Below are 15,308 nucleotides of genomic sequence, written 5' to 3'. Positions count from 1 at the left end.
CTGCATGACCACAGTGATCTGTGCGGCTGAAGTCATGAGTTTCCCCAATCTTCCTTTCCCTTTTCCTTCCCCTTGCTCTATTTCATATAAATGTATGCACCAGCTGCGTCATCGTGATTCGTGACTTCTGTCATACATGTCCGACGGAACTAATACTACTTAAGTATATACAGTGTTATACTCTGAAGAGCCGAAGAAACGTTTACACCTGCCTAATATCGTGTAGGGCCCCCGCGAGCACGCAGGAAGGACTGTCGGTCTGCCTCGGCGAAACGGCGAGCAGTTAACTCGCGAACTCAAAGTTTTCATAAATATTTGTATTATTTAAATTTCGTTCCATGATGTTTTATTTAATTGCGAATTTATGTGGCGGCCCATCGGCACCAACCGACTGCCATGTCATCCTCTGCCAGTGGTGTCACTGGATGCATTATGGAGGGGCGTGGGGTCAGCAAGCCGCTCTCGCGGCCTGAAGCCGCCAGTACTCTGCCAAGTAGCTCCTCAATTGGAATCAGAAGGTATAGTGCGCCCAGTTACAGTTCTTCCGCCAAGGAAAAATACCTGGCAGTACCGGGATCTGACCCGGGTTATCCGTCTGTCAGTCAGCCGCGCCTGCGGATTTATATTCAATATTTAACTGTAATTGTGCCTCACAACGATTTTATTTGGTGTAAACAAATTGTTATTGTTAAAGGGAAGATGTTTCGGTTGCTTACGATGTATCGGTGCCATTATGTTCCATGTTCCATGCTGCAAGATGATGAGCAACCTGCACTGGAACATAATGGCGCGGATTCTTCATCGTAAGTAACCGAAACATCTTCCCTTTAACAATAATTTGTGCCTCTCGCCGATTTTAAGTGATTTAACAATTACAGTTAAAAAGACGTTGCCTCAAATCTTCTTTTGTTGTAGGGCACCACCACCTCAAGAAAATTACTTTAGGTGGGGAAACAAATGGCGAAATCAAATGTAAAACGTGAACTAGCCGTCTGAAAATGAACCTGTCGCTAAGAAACCGGTAACGGCGCTGTTTAAACAAATAAATAAATAGCATTGTAAAAAGTGGCTAGTTGCTGTAATCCTATGTGCAAGAATCAACCTATATTTTGTACACAACCACGGGCTTAAAGTGTCTGTTTTTGACAAAAAACAGCAACTTGCAGGCAGCGGTGCACATGATCCCAAGGATACATACTTGCGTTGAGGCATTGAGCCTTCCAGAATGACAGTATCACCCACGGATTACCACGAAAACATTTCCCAGAACAAAACGCTGCCGCCTCCGGACCTGTCAGACGATTGTTGAAGGGTGTTAGCTGTCAGTCCGATGCAGCATGAAATATGATTCAGCTGAAGAGGCCACCATTCGCCACTCAGTGGATGTCTAGTGGGGGTAATGGCGTGGCAAATTCCAGCCTTCGTCGCTAATGAACAGCAGTCAGCACGGGTGCACGAAACAGATGTCCGTTGCGGAGGCCCGTACTAGCAGCGTTCGCTGAACAGTCGTTGAGCAGACACTGTTGGTAGCTCCATGGTTCATGTCAGTTGATAGTCTACGCGCCCGTACTCCCTTTCGCAGCTGTCGTTCACCCTTGACCTCTATGGCCCTTTGTGCAGGATAGTTTCCTCGGCACCGGTTTTGGAAAGCGCCATTTTGCCGTGCACAGTATACTTTAACCACGGCGACACGCGAGCAGTTTACAAACTTAGCATTTCGGTATTGCCTCCACCCTTGGCCAGAAAGCCAGTGATTGTGTCCTTTCGGACGTCAGACAAACCTCTCCATTTCCGCAATACGGTAACGACAGCACCATTTTCCGCTTCCCCCGACACGCCTTGTATGCCCTACATTTCTAGGGCTGCCACCTGCCGTCTGAGAGTGGTCATTACACTTTGACCTCGAACGTAGGCAGTGGCGACATTGTGACTGGACAGTGTATCACTTTTATAATATATATTACGCAGAACGTTCCCAGTAGTCGTCACGTAAGAATGGTGTTGGATCATCACGTTTCACACTGTACTTGTAATCTTACATTACTGTAGAACGATCACTGAAAGCTGTCACACACATAATGTACGTAAGTATACGTAAGGAGCGACTTCAAGCGGAACGACCACAAACTGCACGTAAGGCAGATGCCTAACTGAGGTTCATTCAAAGAATGCTCAGAATTTAATCCATCCACAGAGGAGTCAGTTTAGAAATCTCTCCTTCGACCAGTAATTGAACATTGCTCGTCAATCTGAGATCTGTACAAGGTTAGATAGAGTAAATAATCGGTACCATGGAAGATAGACGAAACAGAGAAGATCCAAGAGGAGAAGCGCGTTTCCTTTCAGGTTCATTTAGTAAGCGCGAAAGTGTCATGGAGCTAACTCCATTGGCAGTTGCTGTAAGAGAGGCATTCCGCATCACGGCGTGGTCTTCTGTCAAAATGCAGAACGTATGTACCTAGAAGAGTCAATCAATATATTGTTTCCTCTTGCGTCTATCTCACGAAAGACCATAACTTAAAATTAGAGGTTAGAGCTCAGCCGACAGTGGTGGCCGAGCGGTTCTAGGCTCTTCAGTCTGGAAGCGCGCGACCGCTACGGTCGCAGGTTCGAATCCTGCCTCCGGCATGGATGTGTGTGATGTCCTTAGGTTTGTGGGGTTTAAGTAGTTCTAAGTTCTAGGGGACTGATGACCTCAGATGTTTTTAAGTCCCATAGTGCTCAGAGCCATTTGAACCATTTTTTGATTAGAGCTCACTTGGAAGCTTACCGGCAGTCATACTTCTCTTGAGCCATTCACGACTGGAACAGGGGAAGGGAAGTGACGGTGGTAAACACAGTACCCTCCGCCACAACCAATGAGGTGACTTGGGGAGACTTCAGAGGTTAGGCCTGAAGACTGTACCTGTCCGTTCCGACAAACAGGGAACGAGACAGTCACAGTACGCAAGAATTGGTTTAGACGGCTCTCTAAATGGGTCCGTCAGAGACCGGCCATGCGGGCTCGTGAATACGTAGGTAACGTAGCGTGGCACTGTAGCCTTCGTGTTGGAGCCGTCAGTAAATGGCGCGAAAGCAAGCAGATAGGCTCTAACTAATTTGCACCCGTCAGCCAGGTGCGCCTCGCGAAGGCGGGCGCCCTGTGGCAGTGTTACATTGCTACACGCGTCGCACCTACTTCAGTGACGCATCAGTAAAAATCTTCTGATGATCCTGATAATTCTAAAGCTGTTACTGTGTTTGAACGATACTGGAAAGCCTGTTTGCAAGTGCAAGCAGGCGGTGTACCAGCTAATAAAGAATCGTTCGATGGCAGATTTCCTCTCTGACTCGTGCGGCTCAAGATTGTTTCAGCTTCAACGAGCTATGGAACATACATTGTTCATCTACTTTAGCATATTTTTAGATAGCCACCCTAACTTAACTAGTATAGTTCTTCATACTGTGTAAACAAGGTACATAAAAATTTAAGATGGCAAGCAAGGAAATACTCTGCTGCTTAGTGTCTTTATGTCGTAGTGCTTCAGACGGTCAGAGGGTCAGTGAAGCAGAGGTGAGATCATTATTTACCTACTCTGATTATTCGACGGCCTTTCACACCAATCGGCAGACGTGCCCAAGTAGACATAATAATTCAGGTCCTCCTGGGTGCTAATGCTTCGTTGAAAAGTCTTGCGTCAGTGGATGAAGCGTACGAGGTAACAAAATACAACAGGTTCAACCTTTCCGCCATTGATTTAGACAAATGGACACAAGTGTTTCAGGTAGGGCAAAATGTTTTAATATATTTCAATCTCCTGAAGGTGCAGAAACAACCAAAACCGGGTTGTACAGAAACTAGTTAAGAAAATAAATTTCCCATTGCTTTAGAAAACACGACGAACTTGGAATTTTTACTTCGGTGTGTCCTCCCCCCTCCCTCCTCCTTTTTTTCCTTTACTTTCTCCCCCTCCTTTTCTTTCCTCCTACTCCCCCCTGATTTTCATTTCCCCCTCCCCCTCGTGCCCAAGTAGTTAGTGAAATACAGCGCCATCAGGTCGCATTATGGGTGCTGCCAGCGGAGGTAAGTGTGTCTAGTGTAGCGCTAGACAGACTTCTGTGGGACTAAAATAAAAGAAGATACAGCTTCCCGTGGGTCGGCTTTTCTTGCATTAGCGTTTTCGGTCGACCGCTTTCGGCTGCATCTGTCACATTTCCTGTCTGCCTTAACTTGTCGTACTGCTGCTTAATGATGACCTTGGAGACAGAAAATTTGTGGAAGATAAAAACTGGACTCTAACGTGGGACCGTTGCCTTTCGCGGGCAAGTTCTCTATCGCCTGAGCTATCCAAGCACGACCTGCTTCCATAGCCTTGCTTCCGTCGGTACCTCACTCCTACTTTCCAACCTGCACAGAAGTTCTGCATATCTTGCGGGACTAGCACTCCTGGAAGAAAGGATGTTACGGATACATGGCTTGGTCACAGTCTAGGGGGATGAGTCCTGTTTGGATAACTTGGTCGGTAGAGCACTCCTCCGTGAATGGCAAAGGTCCCAGGTTCGGATTCTGGGCCGGCAGACAATTTTAACCTGTCAGGAAGTTGAATAATCATCTCGTTCGACGGGTTTTCGCACTACTTTCTTTTGAAGACGTCCTTACTGTAAGCATAAAGTTAAATCTGATGTAACAGAGGACAATACTACTTGCTGTAATGTTTAAACAGTTGCTTTCTAAATTAACTCTTTCAGTACCATTAGTTTGTGCTTGAAACCGCCATTTTATCAGTTTTTTTGGAAATCCGTGACTTTAGCATGATACTGCAATACGGACGGCTAGTCGTACACTGGGGTACTTCCAGCATGTGATGCATTATAGCAGTCACAGCGTTCAAAGCAAATCAGCGCGAAGATTGTGCGACATAATAGGAAACTGACTTCTTTTTATAGCGATCGTAGTGAGATCATTGACAGTGGAGTATTGATAAAGTTGTGAGGTAAATTTTGAGTTTGTACTGCTGCTGTTGTGACGGTTTTGAAACGAAATCAATGGAGAAATATGTACTTCTGATAAAAATACATTAAATTTTAGGCCCATTTTTGCTTGTGACTTACCACTATAATTTTAGCATTACAAGTTCATGGAAGCGTAGAGATTGCGATGGTGTCTATGAAAAATTCAAAATTGCTTTCAAATATATATCGTGAAGTGATTTTTGGTTGAAAACTTTGTCCCAATGGTTCCAAAGTGAAACCACCGTTTTAAAACAATTGATAGTGTACTTATTACCAATTTCTTCTTGTATTCGGTACTTACTAAGATTATAAAGTTCAGTCTGAAAAATTTTAAAATTACATTTTTTGTTGTTGGACACCGATGGTTAAGCAGTGATACGACCTTCCAGATAAAAGTAATTCTTGAGTGTGTTTGCGTCTCATTTTAATCGTCCTGTGCTCTTGACAAAACTTGCAGCTGCTTCTCGGGGACGACGCACATTTCGTTCCGCAGTTCGGGACGGAAGCAGTCTTACATACATGACACCGAATGTCGCAGAGGACGTTTCTCGGTCGGAGATAACGCGCACTCACCTCGCCGTCGACTGGTTTAGCAGCTGCCGCTGGCGGGCACAAAATGTATTATGATAAGAAGCGCCCATAGCACATGCGCAAAATTCATGAGGTCGGTCGCGAGCAGAGGTCGTTAAAGGGCGCACACGGGCCCTGGCGCGTGGTGCTGGGGTGACCTCTGCACCTGTCACGCGGCCAGATGACAATGTGCACTCGTCTCTGTAAGCCCATCTTTATACTGATGGTTGCGGAAAACGTCGAATCAAAAAACGTTCAGCTTATTTTATTTGATCAACCAGTTTCAGCGCCATATAACACCATCTTCAGGTCCCCTGACCGACGTGTTGAGGAATCTCACCTCTGGTCCATTCAGAACAGGAGCCAGCATTCAGCGACTGGTATCCGTAGGTTTCTTCTTAACACAATGAGCCCTTCGATCACCACCTGCCAACAAGTGATAGCTGTATCAAAAATCTACAGATGCCAGTCACTGAACGGCCCTATGTTGACTGGACCGGGTGTAGGATCCTACCTACACGTCGGTCAGGAGGCGAGATATGGCTTAACGTAGTACTGTAACTGGTTGCTCAAATAAAAAACTGGAAATTTAGACGGTTGAATGTGTTCTGATTCGACACTTTCCAGTGTGTACTAGGGTGGCTGTTAGCTGTAAGTTAGAATTTTGATTCTCCTACAGCCCACTTTTGTTCAACTGACAATAAACAACCAGTAAAAAATTTCGTCTGAGTCCAACAAATTCGAGGCGAGCCGGAAATGCTTTGAATTTGGATCATAACATTTCCGTTAAAACAAATTGTATTCTTTCTTATCTCCTGTACACTTGTCTTTCATGAGGTTACGCTGTTTGATACAGTCAAGCAAACCTAGCAATTGTTTAAAACCAAGTTTATATTACTGAAAAGTTCATTCGAGGAATTCGAAAAAAGGACAAATTTAAGAAACATCAAGTTTATTTTCGACAAGGCACACATTGCAATTTTAGAAGCTTTTATTTACAAGAATCATTTTACAAAATTCATTTCTGTAGACTCAAAAGATAATTTGACTGAATGGACACTGAACATCATTTATTTCGAAGAGATTTTGTAGCAGTGGGAATCCTCTGCGATATCCAGTAACAATCTGCAAAACAAATTGTATTAAATCATTTATTATTATTTCGTGAAAGTCTGTACCATAATGTAATATAATCCTAATATCCACCAGTATTTAAGGTATTTCAAACAACAACCGTTCTTAATCCCACCATCATAATTAATCTAACCATCATAAAAAAACCTACAGCTTGATTTTGTTGAACGACTCTAAAACCGCGGCTTCTAGCGAAAATGTTTTGCAGTACAAAATTACTCTATTAACTATCCTACAAAAATGTAATTTTTTTCCTCTACAACTAATAGTTTCTTCGTTGAAGGAATGGAGAAATGCATTTAGTAAAAATATTGTTTCATCGGTGTAAAATTAATGTTAATTTTTACATGAAGCCTATTAACAGCAAATATTACAGGTATGTACCACGTTTAAGTGCAGTAGAGTCGTATTAGAGGATAAACTGTTCCGGGGATGTTTCAGGGTGAGGGAATCGTGGATGGGTGTAGAACTGCGAGGGTAGGTAGTTATCTCGTTTTTGTTTATACTCTACCCTCCTTCATAGGTATCCAAATTGAAGACGGAGCGGGTAATTCGGCACGCATCTACTCAACTGCGTCAGAAACAGCAACTGAGTGAGCAATGGTGTTACTGACCTTCCTCGGCGCGCCATGTCAATCACTGGCGACCTAGCCCATAGACATCCCTAGGGGAAGTATTTTCCACAAAATGCGTTAATATATGGATTGACTGTATGAGTTACAAATAACACTAACGCAAGAAACACATACAGACACAATCCACGTAAATCTCTGCAGTGTTCGTTCTACGCTGACGGGGCAAATTGGTTCTTACTCATTCTGTTTCCTGTTCAGTTCTCTTATGCGAATGGACAAAATAACTGCACACAACTCGTGTTTATATAGTGGAGTTATTTTCAGTTTCTTAAATGAGCATTTTCTGGGGAGCTATTACATGAAATACATTCCTACAAACAATGACTGAGAAATGTTTAATTTGGGTGGTATCGTCAGTGACCTATGTGGTGGTGGTGGGGAAGGGATTGGACTGATGAATGTAACACCTTGCTGCTAGCTATTGTCAGCGTGTTTTAAAGTCAAGTAATTGTGTCGTAGACAGTTTCCGGTGACTTAAAGAATGACCAGAAAGTTACTGCTCTTCTCTCGCCATTGTTACTAATAGGTTGCTTTAATCTTTCGCATTCAGAAATTTTTTCCACTTACCATATATCCAGTGTTTCTTTCAAGGTGAGTGTGAATATATATGATAGAATGGGCTGACCATGTAGACGTCTAGAACAGTAATCTGCTGTGCTGTATTGCTTATCGTCAAATATTTAATTTTCTGTAGCACTTAGGAAACGCTCTGGCATTGTAGAACGGCTGGTGTGATGCATTGGATACCCTTATGCTGCGACAGGTATTCCAGACAGTGAAAGTGAAGACAGTTTAAATCGACATTGTCCAATACATATTCGCAGGATGTTACACTTGGGGCAGGCTCTTCATTGTTGTAGACAGTTGTTTCCAGCTGTGAAGCTGTGTTCCATAACAACTCACTAAACTGAATAAAACTCCGCGATATAAACACGTGCTCAGTGGAGTTATTTTGTCGACTGCCATAAGATAACTGGACAGGAAATGGGAGGTATAGTCTGTGAACTGAAAACGGAGCGGCACTCTTGATGCTGGAAGTTGTCTATCGTGGAAGAACACTACAGCTGCCATATAGAATGACTAAGAACAGATTTCCCGTCTGGCAATGTAGAGGTGCAGAGGTTTATGTAGATTCTGTCCATATGCGTTTCTTGCGTTAGTGTTAATTGTAACTCATACCTGTATTACATACATTGTTAACGAGTTTTGCGCAAAATAAACACCCCCTCCCTTGACATGTCTGTGCCCGGGTTCGCCAGTGATTTATAAGCCTCGCCGTGAAGCGTCGGCATAACTTCGTGAGAATCCCTGCTGTTGCTTCTTGTGACGTAGTGGGGTAAATAGTCGGAAACAACCTGCTAGACATTGTTTGCAGACCTTTGAAGGAGAGAGAGAGAGCTGTATGAACTCAATCCGGCGACACTACTTCCTTCGCACTTTTATACCACACGTCCCATGTAACTCCTCTCCCCCCCCCCCTTCACCCTGTAGAACTCCCCCTTCACCCTGTAGAACTCCCCCTTCACCCTGTAGAACTCCTCCTTCACCCTGTAGAACTCCTCCTTCACCCTGTAGAACTCCTCCTTCACCCTGTAGAACTCCTCCTTCACCCTGTAGAACTCCTCCTTCACCCTGTAGAACTCCTCCTTCACCCTGTAGAACTCCTCCTTCACCCTGTAGAACTCCTCCTTCACCCTGTAGAACTCCTCCTTCACCCTGTAGAACTCCTCCTTCACCCTGTAGAACTCCTCCTTCACCCTGTAGAACTCCTCCTTCACCCTGTAGAACTCCTCCTTCACCCTGTAGAACTCCTCCTTCACCCTGTAGAACTCCTCCTTCACCCCGTAGAACTCCTCCTTCACCCCGTAGAACTCCTCCTTCACCCCGTAGAACTCCTCCTTCACCCCGTAGAACTCCTCCTTCACCCCGTAGAACTCCTCCTTCACCCTGTAGAACTCCTCCTTCACCCTGTAGAACTCCTCCTTCACCCTGTAGAACTCCTCCTTCACCCTGTAGAACTCCTCCTTCACCCTGTAGAACTCCTCCTTCACCCTGTAGAACTCCTCCTTCACCCTGCAGAACTCCTCCTTCACTTCATTTAAAGATGAAACATTAATTTTATATCGTTAAAACAATACTTTTACCAGTATATTTTTTCCATTCCCTTCAACACACACTCAGTTCCAGAGAGAAATGAACAGGATTTTGTGTGTGTAGGAAATTAATGTATTTCAGATGTTGTGCTGGGAAATATTTTCGCTAGAAGCCGCAGTTTGATGATTAAAGGAAAAACAGTGACATTCAAACCCCACCCCTCCCCAGCGCTCACAACCGGAAAGTCAGGAGTTTTAGTACGTTGTTCAGTACGCTCCATTCTAGAACTGGGCAAAGGTTCGCCATATCACGAGTTTTTCTCCGAATAGACCTGTTTTGGCCTTCGTTGACTGGGTTGTAACGCCGCTGCTCGACGGCGCTGCTCTCCTATAGGATTCAGCAGACATGTAGAATTTTGAAGCCAGGTTTCTGGTAAACCCTTGAGCTGCGCATCGTACTGGTCCATCATTTTCCCGTCTCACCATGTATTAACTGTGCAAAAGCCGAGCAAAACCGGCAACCCTTTGTGTATGTTTTTCTCTGGTATGCCTGCTGTCTTTAACGATAAAGCAGCGACTGTTGAATGGGTGTTACATGGTTAGAGCAGTGCGTCGCGCGCCTTCCGCCCCGCTGGGGCCGAGTAAAAGGCATCACTGCCCAACAGGAGCGCGGGTGTCGCACAGTAACTACGTTAACGAGATAAAGTGGGGCCTTGCGCCGGAGGCAGCAATTACGTAAGCTTTTATACAGTCCAGCGGCCATTTGCCACTATGCTGCTCACGGTGGAGACAGGTCGTAAAATTTAACCAACCGTTATCGTTACCAGTTACGTATGGAATGCCAACAGTAGCGCCACAGCATGTTCGCTAAATATTTCAAAGAAACTAATAACGTGGTCTCTGTGTTAAGGGGAGAAGGTACCTTCAATCTTTGCCTTGTTATTGACGGTTTTCAGTGTACGTTTTCTTACAATGTATTAACAGTAAAACACTCAAATATTTTGCAGCTGACAATTTGTGAATGCTATTCAAACTCATTTTTGAAAAATGTTTTAACAACTTCTTAGAGCAAATTCTTAAAACAAGTCGTATAATCCTAATAACATAGCCAGAAAGGTAAAAAAGACTTATCTTTATTCGCGTGTGCTAAAGCAATAGATTGTTAGAATTTCACTGCTCTGGAGTAAATGGTTTCAGAGGGTAGAAAAAACAAAAGGTGCTGGAAATGGAGTTGTATTGCACTTGCAGTGTCTCCTACAGTACATTCCTGCTGTGCACTCATCACTCATATTCAGATTTTTTCACTGCATTTGTCTTAAATTTCTCTGCCACTGATTTGGAAGGAGCTTGCAATAAAGAATAAAATTTCTAGAATTTTGTAAGAGTGTTGGTAAATTCATGTTAGCACATAAAGTAATGCTTGCTGTTAAACCGCCGAACTTTGGAGATAGATTTCGGCATTCCTTTGCTCAAAAACAGTGTTACGTTATTATTTGAAGAAACAACTGAATAAATGGAAAACAACACTGTAGACAAGTATCTGAATGCTCAAAGCAACGGAAAAAGTAGCCCTAGGCTTATGAATTCATAGATAAGTTTCAGAGCAACAATTGGCGTGCCTCTGCAAGCTGCCATTTAAACTGATATTTGGGGCCTTTGAATAATGATTTGGTTTGAACTACTTTCGTTTTCTCACAAAGCATACTTCCAACCATCACTAACAAAAAAAAAAAAATCATATATTGTTTTCGAGATACCTTCTCACCTGAAGTATGTGCTGACAACCACGTAACCAACTGTTCACATAAGATATTAAAATAAAAAAAGGTTAAGTGCATACAAGACATCTAATCTTGGTATGATTAATAATTTATCATTTCCTTTTCAGTTTCGAGGAGCATCGCAGTCCGTGTAACGCGCCAGGACCGATACGCCGCCGCCAGATTTAGGTGAGATAAATCATCAAAATGTAAACAATTAAGGCGTTTTGTCGATCTTCACTACAATAAGAAATGAGTACTGAATTACGGAAAACATCTGCTGCTCGTGGGCGGTGACTCTTGTCGACGTTATCAACAAAATCTGAAGCTCGGCTCTCGACCCTGGAGAATCAGAAGCAGTAGGCAGCTGCTCCGCTGAGGCATTCTCCAGGTTCTAAACATCCTATGTTACGACTCTCCCAGGTGCTAGACATTCTTCACTCTGTAACTTTCGTTGCCCGTAATCGGATTAACGGGGAATTGGGTGCGAGTGGAAATCTGTCGTCCTTGTCTGTACTGACCCACGTACCGGCCAACCCCATATATTTTTACTTCTCCTTAAAACTATTCCTCAGCTCTGGCAGTGCCTCGTTTTTAGTTCCCCCTCCGCGCCCCCCTACACACACATTTTCACTATCGAACTGACTCCAGATGAACTACATTCTCACTGAGGGAGTGACCACCTCATGGTTTCCCCCTCATCCCCAAAACTTACCGAGAGCATTCGATGCTGTTACCTGTTCTCTCTTCTTAAACATGGCATTTATTTACGGGATATCCGTTCAGAGTCCTGGTTGGATAGAACCCTTTTTAGGACACCAATGTCATTCTGGATCACAGAACACAGCCTGTGAAGTGTTACTGGATGTCTAGCAAGAAAAATTTGGCAAGACCATATTCCACAAACATGGGATAGATCTTCTGCAAACCAATTGGCAACAGGATCTTTTGAAGGTGCTTAGTTATCAGTAACGGAACGAAACTATTAGGGGATGTGTTCATTCTGTTCCTTTGACGACAATGTAAAAAGTCACCAAACGAAAATATTCACATGCAAATTAGAACATTGTTTATCGCAATCGGTTTAAGAAACGAACTGCCCGGCCCATGTCTGCGCCGCCGTTATTTCAATAACAAAAGATAAATTTTACTCATACCAGTAACACCATCTTGTGATCATTGTACAAACAGTGCAAGAGTGGTCCTGTTACTGGGCTCCTTCGGTAAGAGAAGTGCTTCGGAAAGAAAGGAGTCCGGGTTCGCGTCCCAGTAAGGCATATAGTTGCGGTCAGGAATTTCTAGATCAGCGTACACACACTCAGCTGCAGATAAAGATTCATTCTAGTTTGTGCTGCCTGCCAGGAATAATTATTTTTTTATTTTTCCTCTCATATTCAGAATTAAAAGTTATATGGAATAATCCACATCAGAAGTCGATTTGTGTTACGGCGTACCTTACGCACGGCCTCTACATCGTGCCTCTGCGTTCAGGAAACTCATTGGTCAGAGTATGGCGTCCGGCTGAGCAGGCGTAAACGGATACCAAGCGAGCAGCTACCGGAGCCTTCTTTGATAGCGGAAGCCGGCGGAAGTCTGACTCAGGGATACGCCGCCCAACCAGTGCTTTTACTAGTGTAAGCGCATTTTCAGCGACAAGCGTGCGAAGCGTTGCCCAAGGTAAGCAAGGATGCTGTGGACGCTAAACTGCCGAGTCGTGTTTGTTTTGTAACTTCCTTTGACGTCTTAAAGAAAGCGCAGTTAACTGTTGCTTTGTTCCGCTTCTACCAGTACCGCCTGCCACTCCCCCCCCCCCCCCCCCCCCACCATCACCTTAGGTTCTTTAAAGAATCGAACTCTCATGTACAACACACCTTCAAATATATGATTGCAGTACTGTACAGTATGTTAAACATATGACGTTAACTGTGTAAAACATTTATGGTTTAAGACGCAGAACTCCAATTACGATACTTTTGTTAGTTTAGGATTATTCTGCGATAGTTTAATTATAAAATCAAAACCAAAAATATGACGTTATATCCACTGAACCATGTGATACAGTGATTTAATTGTGCGGCTGCATTCAGTAATATAGGTGGATACTGTCTGCAAAACGTGTTGCGAATAAAATTGGTAGTAAAAAGATGATACCTGGTGCTGGAGTTTGACTATATGAACCGTGGAAGTGAGGCAAGTGAATAGCATTGATATCTCCATCTTGTGGGTGGTGCCAGCGAGAAAAAGTTTCGTGAAGGTTTGAAATTGTTTTTAAAGTATTTTGGAAGTCGTCAAGCGCTCTACCTTAGATACTGTAAGAATATGGCCTGGATAATTTGCGTGCCACGAGTTTCGCTGCCACAAACGTAGTTTCTAACTGTAGTATTTGTCTTACTGTTTCAAAAACGTAATATTAAGTTATGCCTGTCAACGAGTAGATTGACAGCATTTAAAATTTTTAAATTCAGTCAGTAATTACATTAAGAAAAATTCAAAATCAAATTCTTGGTGTTCCTGGAAACAGGTGACCGTTTTAGCCATTGTATTGATCGTCCTTCACCGCCATTCTGTACTGAAGCGATAAAGATCATCCTAAGCAAGCAATAAATTTACACATTGCCTTCTTTACACCTCACGAAATAGATGCGCATTTGTACATCACTTACAGCACATGTGTAATCCACAACCCACCGTACGTTGTGCCTCCGAGAGTACTTGATGTACTACTGTCTCCCCCCACCCCCACCCCCCTTCTCGCCCCCCAAGAATCTTCCTTTCCCATTCGCAAATGGACAAATGGTACACGTGAAGGCACGTGGAGTAAATCACATTCTGTCGGAGTTACTAAAACGCTGAGAGGATATAGCATCCCAAAATGATTCGCCCTGGTACGCAAGATGAGACGAATCGAAAGTCTGAGTTAAAAATGTTAAAATACAAATTCCAAAGAAGGCAGGTGATAAAAGGTGCAAAAATTAACGAGCCATCGGGTGACTGAACAGTTAATGCAGCATGGTGTTGTGAATTACTTACAGGAGGATTGGAAAACAGGAATAAGTGGAGGAAGCTGAGTTCGGGTTCTGCAGAAATTTCGGTACACGCGAGGTAATAGATGCACTAAGAGTTAACCTAGACGCAGAAAAGGAGACCAGCATTAATAGCATTTGTTGATTTATAGACGACTTCTGACAACAGGAGCTGAAATACACTGTTCGACATTCTGAAGATAGTCGGGATAAAATGCAGGGAAAGAAGTAAAACTTTCAAAGAAACGAAATTGACGTGGTGATACGGAAGCAGTGCTTGAGAAGGGAGTGAGACATGATTGTAGCCTGTCCCCAATGTTATTCGATCTGTACATTGAGGAAACAGTAAAAGACCTCAAAGAAAAATTTGGAATGGGAATTAGTTCGGGACAGAAAAAAATGAAAACTTCGAGATTTGCAGATAACATATTAAAATCGGAGGTAGCAAAGGGGTTCGGGAGATCAGCTCAACTTATTGGCCATTGTGTCGAAAAGAGCTTACAAAAAAGCATTTATGAAAAAAAATGTTTATTAAAATATAATGTAAATTTGTGTTCGGAATGCTTTTCTGAAGATAAGTCTGGAATGTACCCTTCTTTGGAAGTGAAACGTGGACGATAAACGGTTGGGACAAGGCGAGAACAGGTGATTTTGAAATGGTGCTACAAGCGGGAGTTGAGATACGAGGCGCACTGCTGGTAACCTTCTATACGCTCCATAAAGCGCGCAGCAAAGCGTGGGCTGAAGTTAACGGGAGAAGTTAGGTGGTTAAAAGGCGTCACAAGCGCGCGTCAGCATTTGCACGCACAGTGAAATAGTTCTCGTAGCGTCGAGAGCTAAAATGAAATCGGAGATTCTTGCTTTCGCTGCATTATAAGTAGTGGCAGTTAAAACTGGAAGAAGAAAACGGTCATTATGGATGAAAAGATGAATGAGCATTTTGGAGAACGGCGAAGTTTGATATTTCTTTAAAAATGACAGTTTGGAAAACGTATCATTGGACGTAATATGAAATATCGAATTTCATTATGTGTAAATAGATATTTTTCCTGTAATTAAAGTGGCGTGTTATTTAAGAAATCTATTTTAGCTGTGGACTAG

The 15,308-nt window shown here is 43.3% G+C and overlaps 1 protein-coding gene across 2 annotated transcripts in view; it reads left to right on the top strand.

The window, feature by feature from the left end:
• Window positions 1–15,308, top strand: part of LOC126092471 (multidrug resistance-associated protein 1) — a 362,912-nt gene that overhangs the window by 75,946 nt on the left and 271,658 nt on the right. For both annotated transcript variants that reach the window (XM_049908084.1, XM_049908085.1), the window contains exon 2: window positions 11,313–11,373. The gene's annotated coding sequence lies outside the window, so the exon portion shown is untranslated. The remainder of the gene's footprint in view (window positions 1–11,312; window positions 11,374–15,308) is intronic.

The sequence above is a fragment of the Schistocerca cancellata genome, chromosome 7 (assembly GCF_023864275.1).
Source record: "Schistocerca cancellata isolate TAMUIC-IGC-003103 chromosome 7, iqSchCanc2.1, whole genome shotgun sequence".
NCBI lineage: Eukaryota > Metazoa > Arthropoda > Insecta > Orthoptera > Acrididae > Schistocerca > Schistocerca cancellata.
This window is presented reverse-complemented; position numbering and strand designations above follow the sequence as displayed.